The 27,361-nt window shown below is 36.9% G+C and overlaps 1 protein-coding gene across 2 annotated transcripts in view; it reads left to right on the forward strand.

Moving 5' to 3' along the window:
* Positions 1-27,361, forward strand: part of SUGCT (succinyl-CoA:glutarate-CoA transferase) — a 661,401-nt gene that overhangs the window by 32,251 nt on the left and 601,789 nt on the right. The gene's annotated exons all lie outside the window — the stretch shown is intronic.

A 27,361-nucleotide genomic window follows, 5' to 3' on the forward strand; every position in this document is an offset into this window, starting at 1 on the left:
AGCATATGGTATTTGTTTTTCTCTTTCTGACTGACTTCACTCTGTATGACAGACTCTAGGTCCATCCACCTCACTAGAAATAACTCAATTTCCTTTCTTTTTATGGGTGAGTAATATTCCATTGTATATATGTGCCACATGTTCTTTATCCATTCATCTGTTGATGGACACTTAGGTTGCTTCCATGTCCTGGCTATTGTAAATAGAGCTGCAATGAACATTTTTTGATACATGACTCTTTTTGAATTATGGTTTTCTCAGGGTATATGCCCAGTAGTGGGATTGCTGGGTTGTATGGTAGTTTTATTTTTAGTTTTTTAAGGAACCTCCATACTGTTTTCCATAGTGGCTGTATCAATTTACATTCCCACCAACAGTGCAAGAGGGTTCCCTTTTCTCCACACCCTCTCCAGCATTTATTGTTTGTAGATTTTTTGATGATGGCCATTCTGACTGGTGTGAGATGATATCTCATTGTAGTTTTGATTTGCATTTCTCTAATGATTAATGATGTTGAGCATTCTTTCATGTGTTTGTTGGCATAAACCCACGCATATATGGTCACCTTATCTTTGATAAAGGAGGCAAGAATATACAGTGGAGAAAAGACAGTCTCTTCAATAAGTGATGCTGGGAAAACTGGACAGCCACATGTAAAAGAATGAAATTAGAACACTCCCTAACACCATACAGAAAAATAAACTCAAAATGGATTAAAGACCTAAATGTAAAGCCAGACACTATCAAACTCTTAGAGGAAAACATAGGCAGAACACTCTATGACATAAATCACAGCAAGATCCTTTTTGTGTCATATTTTAGACTCCGCATGCAAGTGATTATCATACAGTATTTGTCTTTCTCTTTCTGATTTACTTCATTTAGTATGATAATCTCTAGGTCCATCCAGGTACCTCCCAGTGGCATTATTTTATTCTTTCTTATGGCTGAGTAGTATTCCAATGTATATATGTACCACATCTTCTTTATCCATTCATCTGGATAAAGGTTGTTTTCATGTCTTGGCTATTGTGAATAGTGCTGCTGTGAACATAGGGGTGTATGTAACTTTTTGAATTATAGTCTTGTCCACATATATGCCCAGGAGTGGGATTGCTTGATCATATGGCATCTCTATTGTTAGTTTTTTGAGGAACATCCATACTGTTTTCCATAGTGGCTGCACCAATTTACATTCCTACCAACAGTGTAGGGAGGGTTCCTTTTTCTTCACAATCTCTCCAGCATTTGTTACTTGTAGTCTTTTAATAATGGCGATTCTGACCGGTGTGACGTGGTACCTCATTGAAGTTTTTATTTGCATTTCTCTAATAATTAGTGATGTTGAGCATCTTTTCATGTGCCTGCTGGCCATCTTTATGGCTAACAACTCTTTGTAAGGAAATTCATGCTAAAGGTCTCATTTATCTTTCCAGCTTTTCTCACATACCCTGAAATGGATGGTAAGCTAAGAGCAGCAAAACTGGTTTCATAGTCTTTTAGCATGACCTGCATTGGTGTTCTGGCACTTATGGCATTCTTTTTGGGTTTGAAGCCTCAGCTGAAACTGAGGCAAGAGAGTCCTATTTGAACATTCTTTAACTCAAAGTTTGTTGAAGAAATATGTTTTTCAGGTAGTAAAGAATAACATTAAGTAGAGTAAACCTGAGATATCTGTGTTCGAAATTTTTAAGTATGAAAAGATAATATTTAGTAAACTAAAAGTGTTTTGACTAATTTTGTATACATTTTAAATTATTTAGACACAAATGAAAAAGGTCAGTCATTTCCATATACATAATTTCTAAATAAATATTTTTTCCCAATAGCAAATCCCACTTTAAAGCTGATACTGAATTGTTACTGGGTATAAGGAACATTATGTTAATTTTCCTTGGGATTAAGAAAATCTACTGGACTGGAACATGGATAAAATGATTCCCCATTATGCTGAAAGAGACAAAATTGCTGTTCTTAAAAGATCTCTGCTGGGTATAATTAGGGATATGCAGTGAGCACCATCTCATGACACAATTTTATACATGAATATGTGTTTGAGCTTCTTCAGTTCTCAGACACTTTCATTTCTCTCGTACCATTGATCGATAAAAGAGAAACCCATGACTTGAAAAGGAACTTGAGTTGTTTTCTCAATGCTTTAAAATTCTAAAAGCAAAGAGATAACCTGAGCCTAGAAATATGGTATAAATCTAGAATCAGTTGGTTTCACCTTTGGTCTCTGATTTCTAATATATGGATATATTGGTTCCCAGTTCAAAGAACCACTTGGGGCCAACAAAAGGGAAAAAGATGACAATGTTAGTTAATGTCAAAGCAGTAGTTATTTCAAAACCTTCACAAATCAATTGTTTCATAGATCGTGCCAGATAAACATGCCAAGACTTAGCCACAGTCCAAAAATCCTGTCATCAAAACTAAATTGTTTCCCCTTATGGTAATAGGTCTGGGATATAAATCCACAAATTAAAGAAGCAGTGCTAGATAGGAAGAAATGTTATGCTTAAAAGGATAAAAAAAAGAATGTTAGATAAAATTTAGATAGCATTTATTTCATGAATGCTAATTAATTTTTTCATTCTTTGGATGGCCTTCCAAGCCAGCATTAGTGCAGTACTACAACTTTCAGCCCTTAGTTGAACCATAGTAGCTTCACAAAGGTCGAAGTATGTTGAGTAAGTAACAGTTATACACCCTGAAAGATAAGGGATGTTGATAGAATATCAGATTGTGGAATAAGTGAATTCATTTTGTAAAGAACATAAAATTCACAAAAATTTATCAAGTGAAAAATAACAAAGTTTAAAAAATTTGGTAAACATTTGGTTATAAGAAAGACTAATAAACAGTCTGATTAAAAAATGGGTCAAGGGGACTTCCCTGGTGGCGCAGTGGTTGAGAGTCCGCCTGCTGATGCCGGGGACACGGATTCGTGCCCCAGTCCAGGAAGATCCCACATGCCACGGAGCGGCTGGGCCCATGAGCCATGGCCGCTGAGCCTGTGCGTCCGGAGCCTGTGCTCTGCAACGGGAGGAGGCCACAGCAGTGAGAGGCCTGTGTACTGCAAAAAAAAAAAAAAAAAAAAAACGGGTCAAGGATGTGAACACATTTCTCCAGAGAGAATATACACATTGCCAATGAGCACATGAAAAGATACTCAACATTTCTAATTATTAGGGAAATGCAAATCAAAACCACAATCAGATACCACTTCATACCCACTGGGATAGCTACTATCAAAAAACCAAAAGTTAACAGTGTTGGTGAGGATGTGGAAAAATTGGAACCCTTGTTCACTGTTGGTAGGAATGGGAAATGGTGTAAGCCACATAGGGGGTTCTTCAAAAAATTAAACATAGAATTACCATATAATTCAGCAGTTCCACTTTTGATTATATATCCAAAAGAATTGAAAGCAAGTACTTCAACAGATGTTTGCATTATGTTCCTAACAGCATTATTCAAAGAGTCAAAAGTTGGAAGCAACCCAAGTGTCCATCAGTGGATAAATGGATAAATAAAATGTGTTATACATACAATGGGATATTATTTAGCCTTGAAAAGGAAGGGAATTCTGACACAGGCTGCAACATGGATGAACCTTGAAGACATTATGCCAAGTGAAATAAGCCAGTCACAACAGGACAAATACTGTATTACTCCACTTCTATGAGCTACCTAGAGTAGTCAGATTCGTAGAGATAGAAGATAGAATGATGATTGTTAGAGGCTTGGGGGAAAGAAAAATGGGGAGTTACTGTTTAACGGATGCAGAGTGTCAGTTGGGAAGATGAAAAAGTTTTAGAAATGAATAGTAGTGACAATGTGAGAACCACTGCACTGTACACTTAAAAATGGTTAAAATGGTAAATTTTGTGTTATGTATACTTTATCATGATCAAAAAAATTAAAGTTGAAAAAAAAAGAAAAAATTTAAAAAGTAAAAAAAGAAGGCTAGTCTAAACTACAAAGTGTACTGTGAAATTCTAATTACTATGTCACAACCACAAGAAAATGTTGTTTGTACTGTGTTTTAAATAGTGGTCTACAAATACAAATATTTGATGACTAGGTATTGAATATATAAAACACTCCTTTGTTTAATAATCAATTGATTCATGTATGTATAAATTAAAAGCCCTTTTTGTCTTTTATTTCTTTTCAATCTGATGGGATTAGCTTATAGTTGTCATTTGCTTAATACTAAATATTGACTAAAATACCAGGGTTTTTTTGTTGTTTTGGTCAAAATCTTACTCCATATGCTAATCTTTAGATTCTTATTGCTATTCACCCTACATTTATCATTCTGTTGTAAATAATTTCGTGTTCCTAACATTGTCTAGGAAATACTCAAAGGACTGAGGAAAGAGAATTTAAATGAATTCTTTCTGAAGAGAAGAATTGCCTGTTAGGATGAACAGTTATAATAATGAGAGTTCTATGAGAATTGCTGATTTTACTTCAAAATAAAAATATTATAATTATTTTAAAAATTTCAATCTGAGAAATGAAATTTTACAGTCCCAAATATTTCTAGGAGGGCACATTTCTCCTACTCCAGTCAGAAACTTCAATCATGTTTCTTGCAGCTCTCCGAGGAAAGCCACGATGGTAGTGTGGGACATGCTCTCACCTCAGTTACATACACCCAGAATCTTATTTGTTCAGTTACCACCTTTGTATTTTGAATTGTTTATTCTATTTCTCCGACAGTAACTTGGGCCCTTGCCTTCCACATACCTTCAGTTCTGTTTCTAACCCAGCATATGGAGGCAGTGACTACACTAATGTGTACATGTCCACAAAAATACCCTCATTTAGAGCTTTTACCTATCAGTGTTTAGTTGAAGGTACACAGTATCAATTGTGAAGAACAAAGTCCTCCGTCGTTGTCTTCAGTGTTTCTGTGGGTCTTTTACTTCTTTCAGTGGGATACGACATACTTCTGCCCTCTAATCCCTCTGCCATTTCATATCTGATCTGTCATTTGGACTTGAACTACTTATTACTCCTGAAGGTCATGGGGATTACTGGACATAAGCTATTTGGTCCATTATTTTGACTATCTTGAGTCACAAAGTTATCTAAAACAATCAAATTCTAATTAGAAAAGCATTGAACAAAGGACAATGTGGCCTAGACACTCCTCAGGTGAAGGTAGTGGGGCACAAGTGGGACAAGGCACAGGAGGAATCTCAGATTGTGAGACACAGGTGTGGAGAGGCAGTATGTTAAAATACATTTCCCTCTCATGGCCCTACCTCTCCCACCTCCGCACTCCCGACATTTCATTGGATTCCTTGCAGTTCTCAGACTCGCTTATCTAGAGCAGGGGGCTGGAAGTGCCTGTGGGCCAAATATGACCAGCTGTCTCTTGTAAAAAATAAAGTTTTATTGGAACACAGCCACGTCCATTTGTTTACATATTGTCTATGATTGCTTTTGCATTGCAATAGCAGAGATCAGTAGTTGCCAGCAGAGACCCCCAAACCCCGAAAAGTCTAAAAAATATTTTCTGTCTGGCCTTTAATGGAAGAAATTTGCAGGTCCCAGATTTAAGGCATTTGGTATTCATGGCTGGAAGGCAGGATGACACAACAGAATAGACAGAAAAAAAAGTACTTTATATTTGTTCCCTTTTGAGTGTAGGCCCTGAGGATACTTAGGTTAGAAAATACATTATGATGTAAAAGCCAGGAATCTGAGTCCTGTGCCCACATTCCCAAGAATGAAAGTAATTCTCTACAATGAAAAGGCTTACAGAAGTAGGCAGAAATGGAAACATGAAAAACTTTACATTTGGCTTGGCTATATGAAATAATATCTAATATTTATTGAGTGTTTACTATGTATGAGACATGGTGCTAAGCATTTATTATATATTATCTCATATAAAATAATACATAATTGGCATAATTTATATATAGGCAAATCTTGTAATCATGGTATCAATATTAATTGCTTATCAATTATAAAAAATATCATGCAACATAATTGAGAGCGTTCAACAAGGTTTTATGAGACTTGTATTATAGTGCCATGTGACCTCGAGACATCATTACACCGATCTGAGCCTAAATGTCCTTATCTCTAAAATGGGAATAAATTTGTCCTGCTTACTTCATAGGCTGCTAGTGAGTCTGAGATGTAATTCATAAAAATTCTTTCAGAACTGCAAATTATTCTATAGATATTAAGGACATGAAGTCACTAAGTATATTTCAGATTGTGTTATATAAGTTTTATATTGGGTATATCCTAGTCATAAACTCTTTTTCATGAGATTACATAATGGAAAGCAAAGGCTTGGTGGTCAGAGGACCTGGGTTGAATTTCCAGTCCCATCATCGTTGGTTATGTAGCTTAGGTCAAGTAATTTAATCTCTTTTAACCTGTGTTGGCTGGCTGTAAAATGGGGACAGTGATGCTGGTGCCTCCCCCTAAAATGTTATTGTAAGGATTAAATAAGAGCGCAAATGGAAGCTACAGAAGTGATGCAACCTTAACATGAAGAGGACTATAAAGAAAATAATTATGAGATACAGTGGCACCACCCTGAGATAACTACATAAGATTTGGTGCATTTTTCCATAGTCATTTTTTTTTTTACAATGACAGATAATTTATTATTCAACAAAAACTGAGGCATAAGGACTCAAGTAAAGAAGTTAACAGAAAATATTTTACAAGGGACCATGAAGACAGAGCCCAACTAAAACAAAATTAATGCTTTACCATATACTACAATAGGGATTGAAAAAACAAATTTTTCCATTCCACGTTCATAAATACATTGGAAAATTTTTTTTTATGTAGCAGGTTCTTATTAGTCATCAATTTTATACACATAAGTGTATACATGTCAATCCCAGTCACCCAATTAATCACCCCATCCCCCCACCCCCCTGCGGCTTTCCCCCCTTGGTGTCCATACGTTTGTTCTCTACATCTGTGTCTCAATTTCTGCCCTGCAAACCGGTTCATCTATACCATTTTTCTAGGTTCCACATATATGCGTTAATATACGATATTTGTTTTTCTCTTTCTGACTTACTTCACTCTGTATTACAGTCTCTAGATCCATCCATGTCTCAACAAATGACCCAATTTCATTCCTTTTTCTGGCTGACTAATATTCCATTGTATATATGTACCACAACTTCTTTATCCATTTGTCTGTCGATGGGCATTTAGGTTGCTTCCATGACCTGGATATTGTAAATAGTGCTGCATTAAACATTGGCGTTCATGTGTCTTTTTGAATTATAGTTTTCTCTGGGTATATGCCCAGTAGTGGGATTGCTGGATCATATGGTAATTCTATTTTTAGTTTTTTAAGGAACCTCCATGCTGTTCTCCATAGTGGCTGTATCAATTTACATTCCCAGCAACAGTGCAAGAGGGTTCCCTTTTCTCCACACCCTCTCCAGTATTTGTTGTTTGTAGATTTTCTGATGATGCCCATTCTTTTTTTTTTAAATTAGTTTCTGCTTTATAACAAAGTGAATCAGTCATACATATACATCTGTTCCCACATCCCTTCCCTCATGCATCTCCCTCCCTCCCACCCTCCCCATCCCACCCCTCCAGGCGGTCACAAAGCACTGAGCTGATCTCCCTGTGCTCTGCGGCTGCTTCCCACTATCTATCTACCTTACCTTTGGTAGTGTATATATGTCCATGCCTCTCTTTCGCTTTATCACAGCTTACCCTTCCCCCTCCCCATATCCTCAAGTCCATTCTCAAGTAGGTCTGTGTCTTTATTCCCGTTTTCCCCCTAGGTTCTTCATGACATTTTTTTTTTTAATTCCATATATATGTGTTAGCATACGGTATTTGTCTTTCTCTTTCTGACTTACTTCACTCTGTATGACAGACTCTAGGTCTATCCACCTCATTACAAATAGCTCAATTTCGTTTCTTTTTATGGCTGAGTAGTATTCCATTGTATATATGTGCCACATCTTCTTTATCCATTCATCCGATGATGGACACTTAGGTTGTTTCCAGCTCTGGGCTACTGTGAATAGAGCTGCAATGAACATTTTGGTACATGTCTCTTTTTGAATTATGGTTTTCTCAGGGTATATGCCTAGTAGTGGGATTGCTGGATCATATGGTAGTTCTATTTTTAGTTTTTTAAGGAACCTCCATACTGTTCTCCATAGTGGCTGTACCAATTCACATTCCCACCAGCAGTGCAAGAGGGTTCCCTTTTCTCTACACCCTCTCCAGCATTTATTGTTTGTAGATTTTTTGATGATGGCCATTCTGACTGGTGTGAGATGATATCTCATTCTGTTTTTTTTTTTTTTTTTTTTTTTGCGGTAGGCGGGCCTCTCACTGTTGTGGCCTCTCCCCTTGCAGAGCACAGGCTCCGGATGCGCAGGCTCAGCAGCCATGGCTCACGGGCCCAGCCGCTCCGCGGCATGTGGGATCTTCCCAGACCGGGGCACGAACCCGTGTCCCCTGCATCGGCAGGCGGACTCTCAACCACTGCGCCACCAGGGAAGCCCCCTCATTCTGTTTTGATTTGCATTTCTCTAATGATTAATGATGTTGAGCATTCTTTCATGTGTTTGTTGGCAGTCTGTATATCTTCTTTGGAGAAATGCCTATTTAAGTCTTCTGCCCATTTTTGGATTGGGTTGTTTGTTTTTTTGCTATTAAGCTGCATGAGCTGTTTATAAATTTTGGAGATTAATCCTTTGTCAGTTGCTTCATTTGCAAATATTTTCTCCCATTCTGAGGGTTGTCTTTTGGTCTTCTTTATGGTTTCCTTCGCTGTGCAAAAGCTTTGAAGTTTCATTAGGTCCCATTTGTTTATCTTTGTTTTTATTTCCATTTCTCTAGGAGGTGGGTCCAAAAGGATCTTGCTGTGATTTATGTCATAGAGTGTTCTGCCTATGTTTTCCTCTAAGAGTTTGATAGTTTCTGGCCTTACATTTAGGTCTTTAATCCATTTTGAGCTTATTTTTGTGTATGGTGTTAGGGAATGATCTAATCTCATCCTTTTACATGTCCCTGTCCAGTTTTCCCAGCACCACTTATTGAAGAGACTGTCTTTTCTCCATTGTATATCCTTGCCTCCTTTGTCATAGATCAGTTGACCATAGGTGCGTGGGTTTATCTCTGGGCTTTCTATCCTGTTCCATTGATCTATATTTCTGTTTTTGTGCCAGTACCATATTGTCTTGATTACTGTAGCTTTGTAGTATAGTCTGAAGTCAGGGAGGCTGATTCTTCCAGCTCTGTTTTTTTCCCTCAAGACTGCTTTGGCTATTTGGGGTCTTTTGTGTCTCCATACAAATTAAAAAAATTTTTGTTCTAGTTCTGTAAAAAATGGCATTGTTAATTTGATAGGGATTACATTGAATCTGTAGATTGTTCTGGGTAGTATAGTCATTTTCACAATATTGATTCTTCCAATCCAAGAATGTGGTATATCTTTCCATCTGTTTGTATCATCTTTAATTTCTTTCAACAGTGTCTTATAGTTTTTTGCATACAGGTCTTTTGTGTCCCTAAGTAGGTTTATTCCTAGGTATTTTATTCTTTTTGTTGCAGTGGTAAGTGGGACTGTTTCCTTAATTTCTCTTTCAGATTTTTTACCTTTAGTGTATAGGAATGCAAGAGATTTCTGTGCATTAATTTTGTATCCTGCAACTTTACCAAATCCATTGATTAGCTCTAGTAGTTTTTTGGTGGCATCTTTAGGATTCTCTATGTATAGTATCATGTTATCTGCAAACAGTGACAGCTTTACTTCTTTTCCAATTTGTATTCCTTTTATTTCTTTTTCTTCTCTGATTGCTGTGGCTAGGACTTCAAAACTATGTTGAATAATAGTGGTGAGAGTGGACATGCTTGTCTTGTTCCTGAACTTAGAGGAAATGCTTTCAGTTTTTCACCATTGAGAATGATGTTTGCTGTGGGTTTGTTGTATATGGCCTTTATTATGTTGAGGTAGATTCCCTCTGTGCCCACTTTCTGGAGAGTTTGTATCATAAATTGGTGTTGAATTTTGTCAAAGGTTTTTCTGCATTTATTGAGATGATCATATAGTTTTTATTCTTCAATTTGTTAATATGATGTATCACATTGATTGATTTGTGTATATTGAAGAATCCTTGCATCCCTGGGATAAATCCCACTTGATCGTGGTGTATGATCCTTTTAATGTGTTGTTGGATTCTCTTTGCTAGTATTTTGTTGAGGATTTTTGCATCCATATTTATCAGTGATATTGGTCTGTAATTTTCTTTTTTCGTAGGATCTTTGTCTGGTTTCGGTATCAGGGTGGTGGTGACCTCATAGAATGAGTTTGGGAGTGTTCCTTCCTCTGCAATTTTTTGGAAGAGTTTGAGAAGGATGGGTGTTAGCTCTTCTCTAAATGTTTGATAGAATTCACCTATGAAGCCATCTGGTCCTGGACTTCTGTTTGTTGGAAGATTTTTAATCACAGTGTCAATTTTAGTGCTTGTGATTGGTCTGTTCATATTTTCTATTTCTTCCTGGTTCAGTCTTGGAAGGTTATACCTTTCTAAGAATTTGTCCATTTTTTCCAGGTTGTCCATTTTATTGGCATAGAGTTGCTTGTAGTAGTCTCTAAGGATTCTCTGTGTTTCTGCGGTGTCTGTTGTAACTTCTCCTTTTTCATTTCTCATTTTATTGATTTGAGTCCTCTCCCTCTTTTTCTTGATGAGTCTGGCTAATGGTTTATCAATTTTGTTTTTCTTCTCAAAGAACCAGCTTTTAGTTTTATTGATCTTTGCTATTGTTTTCTTTGTTTCTATTTCATTTATTTCTGCTCTGATCTTTATGATTTCTTTCCTTCTGCTAACTTTGGGTTTTGTTTGTTTTCTTTCTCTAGTTCCTTTAGGTGTAACGTTAGATTGTTTACTTGAGATTTTTCTTGCTTCTTGAGGTAGGCTTGAATAGCTATAAACTTCCCTCTTAGAACTGCTTTTGCTGCATCCCCTAGGTTTTGAATCATCGTATTTTCATTGTCATTTGTCTCTAGGTATTTTTTGATTTCCTCTTTGATTTCTTCAGTGATCTCTTGGTTATTTAGTAATGTATTGTTTAGCCTCCATGTATTTGTGTTTTTTACATTTTTTTCCCTGTAATTCATTTCTAATCTCATAATGTTGTGGTCAGAAAAGATGCTTGATATGATTTCAATTTTGTTAAATTTACTGGGGCTTGATTTGTGACACAAGATGTGATCTATCCTGGGGAATGTTCAGTGTGCACTTGAGAAGAAAATGTAATATGCTGCTTTTGGATGGAATGTCCTATAAATATGAATTAAATCTATCTGGTGTATTGTGTCATTTAAAGCTTCTGTTTCCTTATTTATTTTCATTTTGGATGATCTGTCCATTGGTGTAAGTGAGGTGTTAAAATCCCCCACTATTATTGTGTTTCTGTCGATTTCCTCTTTTATAGCTGTTAGCAGTTGCCTTATGTATTGAGGTGCTCCTATGTTGGGTGCATATATATTTATAATTGTTATATCTTCTTCTTGGAGTGATCCCTTGATCATTATGTAGTGTTCTTCCTTGTCACTTGAAACATTCTTTATTTTAAAGTCTATTTTATCTGATATGAGTATTGCTACTCTAGCTTTCTTTTGATTTCCATTTGCATGGAATATCTTTTTCCATCCCCTGACTTTCAGGCTGTATATGTCCCTAGGTCTGAAGTGGGTCTCTTGTAGACAGCATATATATGTGTCTTGTTTTTGTATCCATTCAGTAAGCCTGTGTCTTTTGGTTGGAGCATTTGATCCATTCACGTTTAAGGTAATTATCGATATGTATGTTCCTATGACCATTTTCTTAATTGTTCTGGGTTTGTTTTGGTAGGTTCTTTTCTTCTCTTGTGTTTTCCACTTAGAGAAGTTCCTTTAGCATTTGTTGTAGAGCTGGTTTGGTGGTGCTGAATTCTCTTAGCTTTTGCTTGTCTGTAAAGCTTTTGATTTCTCTGTCGAATCTGAATGAGATCCTTGCTGGATAGAGTAATCTTGGTTGTAGGTTTTTCCCTTTCATCACTTTAAGTATATCATGCCACTCCCTTGTGGCTTGTAGAGTTTCTGCTGAGAAATCAGCTGTTAACCTTATGGGAGTTCCCTTGTATGTTATTTGTCATTTTTCCCTTGCTGCTTTCAATAAGTTTACTTTGTCTTTAATTTTTGCCAATTTGATTACTATGTGTCTCAGTGTGTTTCTTCTTGGGTTCATTCTGTATGGGACTCTCTGTGCTTCCTGGAGTTGGGTGGCTATTTCCTTTCCCATATTAGGTAAGTTTTCGATTATAATCTCTTCAGATATTTTCTCTGGTCCTTTCTCTCTCTCTTCTCCTTCTGGGACCCATATAATACGAATGTTGTTGCATTTAATGTTGTCCCAGAGGTCTCTTAGTCTGTCTTCCTTTCTTTTCATTCTTTTTTCTTTATTCTGTTCTGTTCCGCAGCAGTGAATTCCACCATTCTGTCTTCCAGGTCACTTATCCGTTCTTCTGCCTCAGTTATTCTGCTATTGATTCCTTTTAGTGTAGTTTTCATTTCAGTTATTGTATTGTTCATCTCTGTTTGTTTGTTCTTTAATTCTTCTAGGTCTTTGTTAAACATTTCTTGCATCTTCTCGATCTTTGCCTCCATTCTTTTTCCGAGGTCCTGGATCATCTTCACTATCATTATTCTGAATTCTTTTTCTGGAAGGTTGCCTATCTCCACTTCATTTAGTTGTTTTTCTGGGGTTTTATCTTGTTCCTTCATCTGGTACATAGCCCTCTGCCTTTTCATCTTGTCTATCTTTCTGTGAATGTGGTTTTTGTTCCACAGGCTGCAGGATTGTAGTTCTTCTTGCTTCTGCTGTCTGCCCTTTGTTGGATGAGGCTATCTAAGAGGCTTGTGCAAGCTTCCTGATGGGAGGGACTGGTGGTGGGTAGAGCTGACTGTTTCTCTGGTGGGCAGAGCTCAGTAAAAGTTTAATCTCCTTGTCTGCTAATGGGTGGGCCTGGGTTCCCTCCCTGTTGGTTGTTTGGCCTGAGGCAACCCAACACTGGAGCCTACCTGGGCTCTTTGGTGGGGCTAATGTTGGACTCTGGGAGGGCTCACACCAAGGAGTACTTCCCAGAACTTCTGCTGCCAGTGTCCTTGTCCCCACAGTGAGCCACAGCCACCCCCTGCCTCTGCAGGAGACCCTCCAACACTAGCAGGTAGGTCTGGTTCTGTCTCCCCTGGCATCACTGCTCCTTCCCCTGGGTCCTGATGCGCACGCTACTTTGTGTGTGCCCTCCAAGAGTGGAGTCTCTGTTCCCCCAGTCCTGGCGAAGTCCTGCAGTCAAATCCCACTAGGCTTGAAATTCTGATTCTCTAGGAATTCCTCCTACCGTTGCCAGACCCCCAGGTTGGGAAGCCTGATGTGGGGCTCAGAACCTTCACTCCAGTGGATGGACTTCTGTGGTATAAGTGTTCTCCAGTCTGTGAGTCACCCACCCAGCAGTCATAGGGTTTGATTTTAGTGTGATTGCACCCCTCCTACCGTCTCATTGTGGCTTCTCCTTTGTCTTTGGATGTGGGGTATCTTTTTTGGTGAGTTCCAGTGTCTTCCTGTCGATGATGGTCCAGCAGCTAGTTGTGATTTTGGTGTTCTCACGAGAGGGAGTGAGAGCACATCCTTCTACTCCGCCATCTTGGTTCTCCATAGTCATTTTTAAATGAAAATTGTTTATCAAACATTTATAGTTTCAAAAGAAATAGTTCTATAAAATGTATAACCTCAAGCCAAGAGAAGGAGCCTTCAGTGGAACCTCTGGGAGGATTTGGTTTTTGTTCCCCAGAGCTTGGTAGATAGTAGATGATATGTGATTCATGCCTGCGATATTTAGAGAGCCAGAGGATGTCTGGAGGGCTGTGGTTTGGGAAGCCACTGCTGTCCTGCGGATCAGGGTGAGAAAGAGAAAAACATTGTGTGGTTAAGACCCTGTCCAAGAGATCAGGAGGAAGCTGGTGGTGCTGATGACACCTGGGACTGAGGAAGGACTCAAAAGTGATCAGCTGGAAAAAAGATAGATTCACCCTGGAGGTGAGAGATGCCCACTGATGGGGTGGGGGAGGTCTTTGAAGAACCCAGTAAAGTGCCCCATGTAACAAGTAGGCTTTAAACTCCTGTCAAGCCCAGAGAGCAACCAAACTAACTCACCATGATAGTACCAGTTAAGTAAGACCTTTCTTGCTGACCATACCTCTTCTTTTCCTCACACCCCTCCAGTTCTGACCAACCATGCAGGCATTAGAACCTGAGCAAATGGGGAGCTACAGAGAGCTGTATTCTGTCACTATTGGGCACTCATGGTTTTTCCCAAGTGCTACTGATTTTCTTGAAAATACTATTTCCACATAGTTGATATTCAGTAGCTATTTATCCAATCAATATTAGTGGAACGCACTGTTGTAACTAACTTATTAGACATGAAATGACCATCCCGGTTCCTATTTGGGATCTGAGCACTGTGGTCAGTGCTCTTTTCCTTTCTCAAGTTTTGCTTTAAGGCCCTAGAGTTGGTGAGCAGCTTTAATTAGCTTGCCTTGATCTCTTTATAACCTTAGTCTTGTGTCTTCTTAAGTGATGCTCTAAGTGCAGCCAGGAACATCGTGAGGGAGAAGAGTGTAATCTAGTATTCTGAGGTTATCACACCTTTTCTTCAAATATCTTACATAGAGACCCAACACAGATAAAGGTGGAACTGTTTCGATTCAGCCAGGGCAAAGAGAGGTGGGGGCGTTGTCCCCTGTAGATTGGTTGAAGTATTGGCTCCACCACTTAGAACTTAGGTGACTTTGGATAAGTTAGTTAACCTTCCCAAGTGCAGTGGTCTTACCTGCAACTTCTAGGGCTTCTTGTGAGGATTCAATGAGACAATGTATGTGACGTGGTTGGCGTTTAGGAAGTCTTCAGGAAATGTCAGCTATGCTGCCTTTGCTGCTGCTGCTTCCCCTCACCCTCTTCCTCTCCTTCCTCGAACATGGGGGCAAGTTGAATGGTTTTCAGGTTCCTGTTCTAACTAATTACTTGTATAGTCTATTATTCCACGGATGTGGATATACAAATAGTGTTGCTTTATCCTTTCTGCTTGTATCTGTGTATCTAGCCATGTATCTATCTACCTACCTACCTATCATCTGTATCATCTATCTAATCTACTTACATTTTTTATGTACCGTATAAGACACAGACATGTGATGCCTTTTCACCCCTTCATTTTTCAGTTTGTATTTTATAAAAAAATGGAATTCTGTTACGTAGCCGGAGTACAATTACCAAAATCAGTAAATGAATACTGAAACAATATTAGTATATAATTTACAGACCTTATTGATAATTTGTCAGTTGTTTCAATTAAGTCCTGTATAGCAAAGGAAAACCCCAACTCTGCATTGTATTCGATTGTCATGTCACGTTAGCCTCCTTTAATCTGGGTTTTTCTTTGTGGTTCTTGGGTCTTTCTGTGTAGTTCATGGTTTGAGATTTTTTGAAGCGTGCAGGTCAGTTATTGAGTAGAATGCTCCTCAATTTGGATTTTTCTCATGTTTCCATATGAGTAGATTCAGGTTAAGTACTTTTGATAGTCATGCCACAGAAGTAATGCTGAGTTCTCCTCGGTGCATTGTATCGGGTAACACAAGCTGTCTGTTGCTAGCAATGTAACTGTGATGATTGGGTTAAGATGGTGTCTGCTAGGTTTCTCCAGTGTAAAGTTATTGTTTTACCTGTTACAGTTAAAAGAATATAGTGTTGGCAGGGGGGCTATACTTTTAAGACTATGTAAATATTCTCTTACTTGCTCAAACTGTCTCCACTGTTTTTATCATACATTGATGATTTTTGCCTGAGTTTACTATTATTATGATGTTGTTAAATAGTGATTTTCTAATTCCACCATTTCTTTTACATTTATGAACTGACTTTTTTACTACAAGGGAGAGCTCTCTCTTTCCTTTATTTATTTACTTATTTATATCAGTTTGGACTCTTTTATTCATATGTTATTGAATCAGTTACAATCCTTTACTATCATGGTTTTTTTTGATGCTCAAATTGTCCAGATTTGGCCACTGGGAACACCTTCAAACTATCCCTTGTATATTTTTGATATGTCCTCATCATCCTTTGAGCACTTTCTTAATTTTTGGCACAAGATACTCCACATTTATTTAGGTCCTCCCCCACACCCCTTCCCCCAAGCCTGGAATTAACCATTTCTCCAAGGAGCCCTGGTTCCATTGAGGGGCGAATCGTATTTAAGAACCAAGATCTGAGCACTAGATGTGCTCATAACTGCAAACTTTTAAAACCCATTAGTTTATCCTACAAGTGATTATTTTACCCAGCATCATTACATGTTATACTGTTTTTCCTGGCTTCATGTTATTTATTTCTCTGTTTTTGGCTTTGGTGTAACTATGTGTATTTGCTTACTCAGGAAGCACTGCTTACTCAGAAGTCTGCATTTTTGGAAAGACTTTGTTCCCAACTTTGGGCAGTTCAAAGATTACTGGATTTTGTTTGATAGCATTCTCACTTGGGTCACGTTTATTCTTTTTTTTCATTGTTCTCTATTAAATAAAGATGTAGACTATGCTTAATTGAGTACTTTTCTCTTGGCAGTGGAACAAGGCTAAAGGTGATTCTTGTTAATTTGTTACTCAATTGAGTTATCCATTTATCTGGATTTGATTTGAGATGATGTTTAGTCTCTGTAAAGAGGTCAGTACTGAACATTTCTGTGTTCTTTGCCTAAAATGTCCCTTCATAGGCTGACGTAGTGCTGCTATTTGGAGTGTGGGAATCAGCTATAGGGAATTGGTTTTATGTGAGAGTCTGGCTGGGTTTTTATTTTCTTTTCTGCTCCTATTTTATCTACTCATGTTTTATATTTATGTCATTTAAAATTTGATTTTTCTCCTGAAAATGAAAAATATATAAAATGGTAATTCTCTTTATTCTTTAATAATTTTATGGGGCATCTGTCAGAATGTGAGCTGCATTCATCTTGTACAAAATATTGTCTCTTGGAATGTAGATGTAACTCCTAGTAGTTTCTTTCGAATAGATTCTATGAAAATATATTTGAATTCTTAATTTAAGGGCAGATTCTGCAATTTATTTTCATTATATCATTGTGATTTATAATAGTTTTTTCCCTTCCTATTTGAATAAGTTCTGAGATTTAGGATAATCTGTGTCTGTGTGTGTGTGTGTGCGTGTATGTGTACTTACATGATTGGGCATGTCGTTAAAGTCACTTTTAGCGGGATGCTTTGGCATGATCGCCAAAGCTTTTGCAATTGTAGACTGTTTGGATGATGAGAGTTTTGAAGACTTTTTATTTCTTTTCCGTAAAAAACACACTGTATATTATAAGCAAGATAGTATCTTGACACCCAATTACCCCTTACTCTTGTCTGCCCTGTAAAAAAACATTTATTTTGATAGTTTATGTGAAGAATATCATAGGCATGCATGAAATAGTATAAAATACAAAAATATGCACCAGTCAGCTGATGAGTATTTATTAAGTTTCCACTGTCTGCTTAGTGTTATACTAACTAGTTGGGAAAAATGAAACCTATGCATAAGAAGCAATTGTCAAACAAAATATATTTTTAAATATTAGTATCATCAAATTGGATATCATAAAAAAGTGGTAATTCTGTATTACCAGCTATCATCAGTATAAGCATTTTTTCTTAGTATGCTGCTTTTTGCTGCATTGTAGTAATACTGCTTAATTTTCAAATTTATTTGCCTTTTCTGACTAGGAACACATACTTATTAGTATTTCAGATGTTTTAGGTGCTGTACGATTAATCAACCAATTTTGCTGCCTCTCTGTGATAGAGATTGGGGGATCTAATTTCATAGGTTATTGAGGTAGCAAACCATATAAGCACATTTTTGGTCTTTGAACAATGTGTAAACTATTAATACTCACGGAAATATTTTTCAAAAATGGTTACATTGTAATGAGTGTCAAAACGTCAATAATTAGTTACAGAATCACAGCAAGTAGCTTTGTGACCTTGGGTAAGGCACTTAATCTCTCAGAGCCTCATTTTTCTCAGTAGTAATTCAAATAGGATAATAACATTTACCTCACTCATGTAATTCTTGTGAGACTTAAATCGGATGACACCTACAAAGCACCAGCACAGTTCCTGGAACATAGCAAATGCTCTGTACATGTTAACTATTATTATTATCATTATTATTACCGCCATCACCCTAAATTACCACTCTTGCTTTATGGAGTCCTTGGTTAAGTGTTAGTTTTAATTGGTTAGCATGTTTGCAGCGGGGTCTCTTGCCCTATTGAGGTTTACAGGAATCTCAATGAATCCTGCTGAGGTTAGTTTTGTAATCTTGCATGTAGAAAGGTACGTATCTTACAGTTAAAAATGCTGTATCTGTGACCTGAGGGAAAAAGAAAAAATAATCCACCAAAACAGGGTGTGACTGTGAGACTCTAAATCCTTATGCATGTGACAGAAGGACAAACCCTATTAAACGTGAGGTATGATTGTGGGGGATCTTTCAAATCAACAGGAAGGTTTTTCACAATGCCAATTGAAAAAGTTGAGTGAAAAGCCATAGGAATGTGAAACCTTGGCCCATTTACTAAATGTCTCATTTAATTGTCACAGTGGAGGAAAAAGGTATGATAAGGGAGATGTCTACAAAACAAAGCACGCAAATTAGAAAAACCAAAAACATTTATTGAGACTGGGTCTTGAATTTGTTTCTGAATTAATCCTATAAAGTAGAAAGTAGAAAGTGGCTAAGAGTCTTCGGACATCCTGTTCAGATGAAGGAGAACCAGATTGGGAAACTGAAAACTTCAGTGTTCTAGTTTTGCTATTGACTGGCTTTATGACTTTAGACAAGTCACTTAACCTCTGTGGGCCTCAGTTTTCTCATCGGTAAAGCAAGAATTTTTGCCCCAGGTCCGTTCAGCTTTAATATTCCTTGGGGTACTTTTAGACATACAAAATGAAATTTGCATGCCATTCTTAAATTTATTTGTTTTTTGGCATTTTATGGTGGAAAATTTTAAGGTTATATAGAAGTAGAATGAATAGTATAATGGCTCTTGAGGTGCACATTATCCAGCTTAATAATTATCAACTCATGGCCAATCTTATTTTGCCTACAACCCCACCTATTCTCCCTCCCCTGATTACTTAAAAGCAAATCTCAGACTTCATATCATTTCATTTCTAAATATTTCAGAATATGTTTAAAAGAAAAGGACTCTTTTTAAAGCATAAACACCCAGTATCATCACATGTAAATTAAAAAACCCCTATAATTCCTTAATATCATCAGATATGCAGTTGATGTTCAGATTTTCCCAATTCTCTCTCTCTTTCTTTTTATAGTTTGTTAATTTGAATTGGGATCCAAATGAAGTCTAATCATTGCGGTTGATTGATATGTCTCTTAAATTTCCTTTAATTTATAGTTGCTTCTCAATCTCTTTTTTCTTAAAATTTGTTTAAAAAAACCCACTTTGTCCTGTTGGGTAGGTTGAATTTTGCTGATTACATTCCCATGTTGTTTAATTTTTGTCATTGTTATTATTTACAAATTGACATATCTATAGGTTTGCTCAGATTTTGGTTTGAGTTTTTTTTTTTTTTTTGGTCAAGAATATGTCATAGAAGGTGGTGTGTAGTTCCCCTGGAGCACATGGGCTGGCTATTGCTCTTGTTTGTGATGTTAGCAGCCATTGCTGGTGATTGCCTAGATCTGTTAATCCATTAGGAGTTACAAAATGATGACACCCTGATTCTGCCATTCCTTCTTCATATATTGATTGGAACACTTCCAGAAAAATAATGTTCCCTTCATCAACTGTCTGATTACCCTGAATATAGATCATTAAGGAAAGGCAGGATAGATGCAAATTCTTTCTATTTACCAATTGTCATAATAATGAATTTATTCCCTAGTATCTTCCAAGGGTGACTAATGATTAAAAAAATATCATTAGGAACTCAGAGAATTTAACATATTTGTTGTTTCAGTCCACTGCAGCTGTTATCCTTACTGATACTCAAAATGGTCTCATCTTTGGCCAGTGGAGGCCTTTTTAAGTTGGCTTCTGCATACTCTTGACATGAGTAATAGTCTGATAGCTTCTTTGATTTCTGGTATAACAATATATTCCAGGTGCATTTTGTACATTTCCTGCCCTATCCTGTAATCAACCATTTCCCCAAGGAATCTTAATTTCTTTTAGTGGAAGATGGCATTTAGAGACCACCATCTGGATACTGGTGACCCTCACTGCTGCTGGGTTAGTCTTTGCTTCTAGGCCTTTTCAGTGGACAGATAAGAAAATAAATATTTTTAAAAAATAAAATGCATTGAGTTTATAATCTTTTAATTCAGAAACAAAATTCAGAAACAATCTATACCCTAGAAAATAATCAGGGAAAGAAGTCCAGATATTTGTATACATTTGGAAGGATTACATTATTTACTGTAAAATATTTTATTGCTTCTGTTCTCTTTTCAGGTAAACAATCTATTTTTGGAGTTTCTATAGCTGCTGGAATGATACTAACTTTAAGCATACTCCTGTTTTGGTTAAGGAGAAAAGGGAAACAAAAAGTTAGACATGATTAAGAAGAAAAATGAGTGAAACCAGGAGTGGGCAGGCCAGAGCATCTGGTATTCAGGGCAAATATTAAAAGACAAGAAATCTTTTCCATTTAGTTTCCTTCCCTTGCATTTTTTACCTATGTCTGGAAGTTCAAGTTTTGGTTTATAGTCAGTGTTCGTAAAAGCCACAAGATGGCGAGATTGCTCCTTAAAATGAATGTGGGTGAGTAAGGGGGTGGGGTAGTGGAGAGAGAGAGGAGAGAGAGAGAGAGGTGTTCCTCTCTGATTTTCCATAACCTCCTTGGTTTTCCTTACCTTCCTTACTTGAATATAAAATAGAACTAACATGCTTAAATTTTTCCTCTGTAATTTGGATTTTGATCATGGTCTTTTTTGGAATTGTAAAACTAAAAATAAAATTAAAAAGAACTCTGTGGATCCTGTGCTTACCATTTTTTCAGCTCTTTGTTAAATTATTAAAAAATGATTCAGTCTTCACATTGCCACCAGAGTAATCTTTGCAAAATACCATTTTGGTAATGTCAGTGTCCTGTTTCAAATTTTTTAATTTATTGTTATAAATATTTGTTGATTGTGGTATTGGTTGTCAGTATTTAAGTAGTTAAGGCAAGTGTAAGGTGAAAGGTGGAATAATTTTTGACTCATATTACCAAAAATATATGTTATTATTATCAAGTTTCTTTTCTCAAATGAACATGTGCTAGTTTCCAAGTACAAAAACTTTCAATTTTAATGGGTTGTTAAACAACATAATTGCAATGCTTAGAATATTTATTCTCCTCATCATTTAAACATACCTCAAGGCAATTTTTGTTATTCTCAGTATTTTGTGGAAAGGGCAAGCTACTATGTTATTAGTATATTAATCAATGCACATTTATTAACTAAGTATATTTAGCTCTCAATGTAAAATGTACTTCGCTTATGCTGTGTTATCAAATTGAATCCTCATAATATATCTATGAGATAAATGTGAATACTGTGGACATTGAGGCTCAGGGAGATTAAATGAATTGTTGAAGATTTAGTAGTTAGCAGAGCTATAATTTCAATTCAGATTTTTTTCAATCCTAAAACTCATCCTCTTATTCACTATGCCGTACTGCCTCCGTGAGAGTAACTATTTATATTTCTCTTTAATAGAAATGCTTGGAAGCGGTAATTTAAAGTAATTAGGATATTTGTGCCTCCCCCTTGTTGTAAGCTGAACAAGCGAATTTGTATCACAAGGCAAGTATTATGGTGCCTTTTTATTTAGCAAACTGCTCATTTTTTTGAGCATGTTTTCCTGCAGGCCTTTGTTTAGAAGACTTCATTTAGAGTTGTGCTGATGGGTGAGGGGCCTCTCTTTGTCTCATTTGAGGCATTTGGGCTCCTGGCCAGAAGCCTGAGCTCCTGATATTCTCTACCTAGAGTGGACTGAAGCTAATTCATTCTCTTGACTTCCTGTTGAGATAGCAGGTGGTTCACTAGCACTTAGTGTTCCTGCCTTACGGCGGAGCTTCTCTCTGCTCCTGGAGGCCTGTTTTATGCTGGGGATACTGGTGGTTTAAAAGCCATTGTGTTCAAGACTGGAAGTCTGGTCTAGGATGCCCTTTACAGCTATAAACTAGCTGCTCTGGAATAGAAATTCTTTAAATATTTTGTAGAATTCACTAGTGAAGCCTCTGGTCTTAGACATTTGTTTGTTGGGTGGTTTTGGATTACTGACTTAATCTCCTTACCAGTAATTGATCTGTTCAGATTTTCTGTTTCTTCATGATTCAGTCTTGAAGTTTCTAGAAATCTATCCATTTCTCCTAGGTTGTCCAATTTGTTGGTGTATAATTGTTCATAGTAGTCTGTTTTGATTCTTTGTATTTCTATGGTGTCAGTTGTAACATCTCTTTCATTTCTGATTTTATTTACTTGAGTTCTTGCTCTCTTTTTTTGGTGAGTCTAACTAAAGGTTTGCCAATTTTGTTTACCTTTTCAAAGAACCAGCTCTTAGTTTCATTGATCTTTTCTATTGTATTTTTAGTCTCTCTTTTATTTATTTCTTTTCTGTTCTTTGATATTTTCTTCCTTCTAGTAACTTTGGGCTTCATTTGTTCTTGTTTTTCTGGTTACTTGAGGTACAAAGTTAGGTTGTTTATTGGAGATCTTTTTTGTTTCTTGATGTAGGAGTTCATCATATGAACTTTGCCCTTAGAACTGCTTTTGCTGCATCCCATAATTTAGGTAGGTTGTATTTCCATTTTCATTTGACTCAAAGAATTTTTTAATTTATGTTTTGATTCCTTCTTTGACGCATTGGTTGTTCAGTAACGTGTTGTTTAATCTCTATATATTTGTGAATTTTCTACTTTTCTTCTTGTAATTGATTTCTAGTTTCGTACCATTGTGGTCAGAAAATATGCTTGACATGACTTCGGTCTTATTAAGTTTATTAAGACTTGTTTTGTGGCACATGATTTATTCTCAGACGGTTCCATGTGTGCTTGAGAAGAAATGTGTATTTTGCTGCTGATGGATGAATGTTCTGTAAATGTTTGTTAAATCCATCTGGTTTAACATGTAGTTTAAGTTCAATATTTCCTTATTATTTTCTGTTTAGATGATCTAGCCATTGTTGAAAGTGAGTTATTGAAGTACCCTACTGTTATTGTATTGCTGTCTATTTCTCCCTTCAGGTCTGTTAATATTTGCTTTATATATCTAGGTGCTTCTCTGCTGGGTGCATAAATATTTACAAATATTATATCTTCTTGTTAGACTGACCCTTTTATCATTATATCAATATAAAGACCTTCTTTGTCTCTTATTTTAGTCTTTGTCCTAAAGTCTACCTTATCTGATATAAGTATAGATACCTCTGCTTTCTTTTGGTTTCCATTTGCATGGAGTATCTTTTTCCATGCCTTCACTTTCAGTCTGTGTCCTTAAAGCTGAAGTGAATCTCTTGTAGGCAGCATATAGTTGGGTCTTGTTCATTTTATCCATTTAGCCACTTTGTGTCTTTTGATTGGAAAATTTAGTCCATGTACATTTAAAGTAATTATTGATAGTTATGGATTTACTATTGCCATTTTGTTTTCTGGTTGTTTTGTCATTTCTTTGTTCCTTTCTTTCCCTCTTGTTTTTCTTCCTTTGTGATTTGATGATTTTCTGTAGTGGTATGCTGAGATTTCTTTCTCTTTCTCTTTTGTGTTTCTACTATAGGTTTTGCACTGTGTTACCATGAGGCTTACATAAAATATCTTATAGCTAAAATAGTCTGTTTTAAGCTGATAACAACCTAACTTCAAATGTATAAGAAGATTCTACATTTTTACACTCTTCTCCAACATTTGATGCCTTTGATGTCACAATTTAAATCTTTTTAATATTGTGTATTCATTAACAAATTATTGTAGTTATAGGTGGTGTTAATATTTTTAATTTTAATCTTTATACCAGAGTTATAAGTGATTTACCCACCACCATTACAATATTCGAGTATTCTGAATTTAACCATATATTTATCTGTACCAGTGAGTTTTATACTTTCATATGTTTTAATGTTACTAATTAGCATCCTTTTGTTTCAGCTTGAAGAAATCCCTTTAACATGTCTTGTAAGACCGGTCTAGTGGTGATAAATTCCTTCAGCTTTTGTTTGTCTGGAAACTCTTTATCTCTCTTTCAATTCTGAAGGACTGTTTTGTTGGGTAGAGTATTCTTGTTTGGCAGTCTTTTTTATTTCCTTTCAGCACTTTGAATGTCTCATCCCACTGCCTTCTGACCTGCAAGGTTATTGTAGAATCCACTGATAGTCTTATGAAGGTTCCCTTGTATGTAACAAGTTGCTTTTCTGTTGCTGCTTTTAAGGTTTTTGTCTTTGACAATTTAATTATAATGTCTGGGTGTGAATTTCTTTAGATTCATCACATTTGGTACTTCTTGGGCTGCCTAGATTTGGATGTCTGTTTTTTTCCCCCAGGTTAGGGAAGTTTTCAGCCATTATTTCTTTGAATAAGGTCCCCCCTGTCTTCTAGGATCCTTATAATGTGTATATTGACCCATTTTTTAGTGCGCTATAAGTCTCTTAAGCTATCTTCACTCCTTTTTTAGTCTTTTTTCTTTTTTCTTCACTGAGTGGATGTATTCCACTGCTCTGTCTTCTAATTCACTGACTCTTTTTTCCACTTGATCTAGTCTGCTGTTGAACCTTTCTATTGAATTTTTCAGTTCAGTTATTTTATTCTTTATCTGTATACTTTCTGTTTGGTACTTTGTAATATCGTCAGTCTCTGTTGAAATTCTCACTTTGTTCATGCATTGCTTTCCTGACCTCTGTGAGCATCTTTCTGAGCATTATTTTGAACTCACTTTTCTCTGTTTCATTAAGGTTGGTTTATGGAGATTTATATTGTTCTCTTGTTTGGAACATATTCCCTTCTTTCTTCATTTTCCTTGAATTCTTGTGTCGGTTTTTGTGCATTAGCTAAACAGCACCTCTTTCAGTCTTGAGAGTATGGTCTTGTGTAGGAGATGAATCCTGTTAATCAACCCAGCCTGAATTCCTGGATGCCTCTCAAACCTTTGTGACTATCCAAGCCACTGTCCTTCTTCATGCCTTTTAGTAGTTGAGGGTATGAGAAGACCCATCTAAGTTCCAAAGGGGATGATTGTAGTCAGCACTTAGATACAGGCTGATTAGAAGCCAGACCCTCAGGCAACAGCTGGGAAAGTATGCCATCAGGCACTTTCTGGGGAGAAACTGGGAGGTAGGCTTTTTGTCTTCTCCCTTGCACTGAGCCCTGAGCCCACTACAAACTGCTTATTTGTTTGCTATAGTCCAGTGGGACTTGTTAACTGTTGACAGTCAGAGACAGGTGATCTGGGGGCCCATCTCCCAGGTGGTAGCTGCAGAAGGTGGGGCACGAGACATGTGTAGAAGGTCCTTCTAGAGAGATGATGGTGACCTGGTTTTATTGTTGGAGTGAGCTGGATGGAGAAAGTGGGGTAAGTGCCCACTGATTCTTTCAGGTTCCAGGTAGGATCAGTTAGATGTTGTCAATTAGTGTCTAGATCCTTAGGCAACAGCTTGTAAGTATGAAGTCAGACCCTTTCCAGGGAAAGACTGGGAGATGGATGTTTTTGCTGCTCCTTCAGTCCTGAGACCTGGGGGGATAGTTGTGGTTAGTGCTTATGATCCTATCAGTAACTTCTTTTGTTTGCCGTAGTCCTATAGGACTCATGAATGCTGGCTATCAGAGATAGGAGTTTTAGGGGTCTGTTTCTCAGGTGGGAGCCTTAAAGGTTGGGACACTAGGTGTCCGTACTGCCTGTTCCTCATCCCTGAGTTTGGGGTTTCCTCCTAATTGTATGGTTCTATGCCTGGAGTGAGGTTTATGATGAGAGTGTCTCAGCCTTTCCTACCAGTTTTGATATGGGTATTGTCTCTGTTGCCCAGTGTATAGGAGTCATTCATCTGGGTTTCTCTAGTTTCTCAGTTCCCAGATTTCTCTCAGAGAGAAGTGCTTTGTGTGTAGCTGTACAATCACTGTGTCCATGGGAGGAGGAAATTGGCCTCCTATATCATCATTTTGGTCAAAAACAAAACAAAACAGAAAAAAAGCCTCTTTAGTTTCTTTATTAATTTGTTTTTTAAAGATAATTGTTTTTATATAACCAGTACTCATTCATTTATTCATTTGGTAACCGTTACTGAATTCTATTCTAGATGCTGGCCATACAGCAGTAAATTAAATAGGAAAAACTCTTTAGAGCATACCTTTGAGTAGGGAGGATACAGAAAATAAATAAATAAACTATATTATATATCTTGTGGTGATAAGAGGTGTGAAGTCAAATGTAATGAGGTAAGGGGGCTTAAGAGTGAAAAGTGAGAGTGATCTTTCATAAAAGTTCTTCAGGGAAGACCTCTCTAGTAAGGAGACATTTCAGTGCAGAGTTGGAGGATGTGAGGGAGTGAGGTATGTACATATATGGAGTGAAATAGAGGGAGAGTGTTCCAGGTTGCTGGAGATTTGGAGACAGAGTTATGTAGCTCTTCATATAACCTTTATTATCCAACAATAAGCACCAGGACTGAGGAGAGCAGGATAAAATATTTTTATGTTCTTTTCTTTCCTTTTATTTTAAAAATATTTATTTATTTATTTGGCTGTGCTGGGTCTTTGATGCGGCATGCGGAATCTTTTAGTTGCAGCACGTGGGCTCTTAGTTGCAGCATGTGGGATCTAGTTCCCTGACCAGGGATTGAACCTGGGCCCCCTGCATTGGGAATGTGGAGTCTTAACCACTGGACCACCAGGGAAGTCCCTTTATGTTCTTTTAATTTTTGCTGGTGGCAAAAAAAAGTGACACCTTCACCTTCTCTTTGTAATCCTAAAAAAACACTGGCAGGAGATGTATTAATTCTATTTATGTTCAAATTTTAAATTATCATTTATATTTTCTTTGCATACTTGAAAAAATATGTAAATAGAACCTAGGGAGACATTGTTTTGTTTTACTTTGTATATTGTTTTGTATACAGCAGGAGTAGCAAATACCTATTGGAGTCTGGAAGGTCAGTTAGTGATTGAATCAGACTGAAGCATAAAGGATTAAGGAGGGGTGCAGAGTGCGGCAAATTGGAGAATTTATGCCCTGTG

This window comes from Mesoplodon bidens (assembly GCF_964165515.1).
Source record: "Mesoplodon bidens genome assembly, chromosome: 9".
Taxonomy (NCBI): domain Eukaryota; kingdom Metazoa; phylum Chordata; class Mammalia; order Artiodactyla; family Ziphiidae; genus Mesoplodon; species Mesoplodon bidens.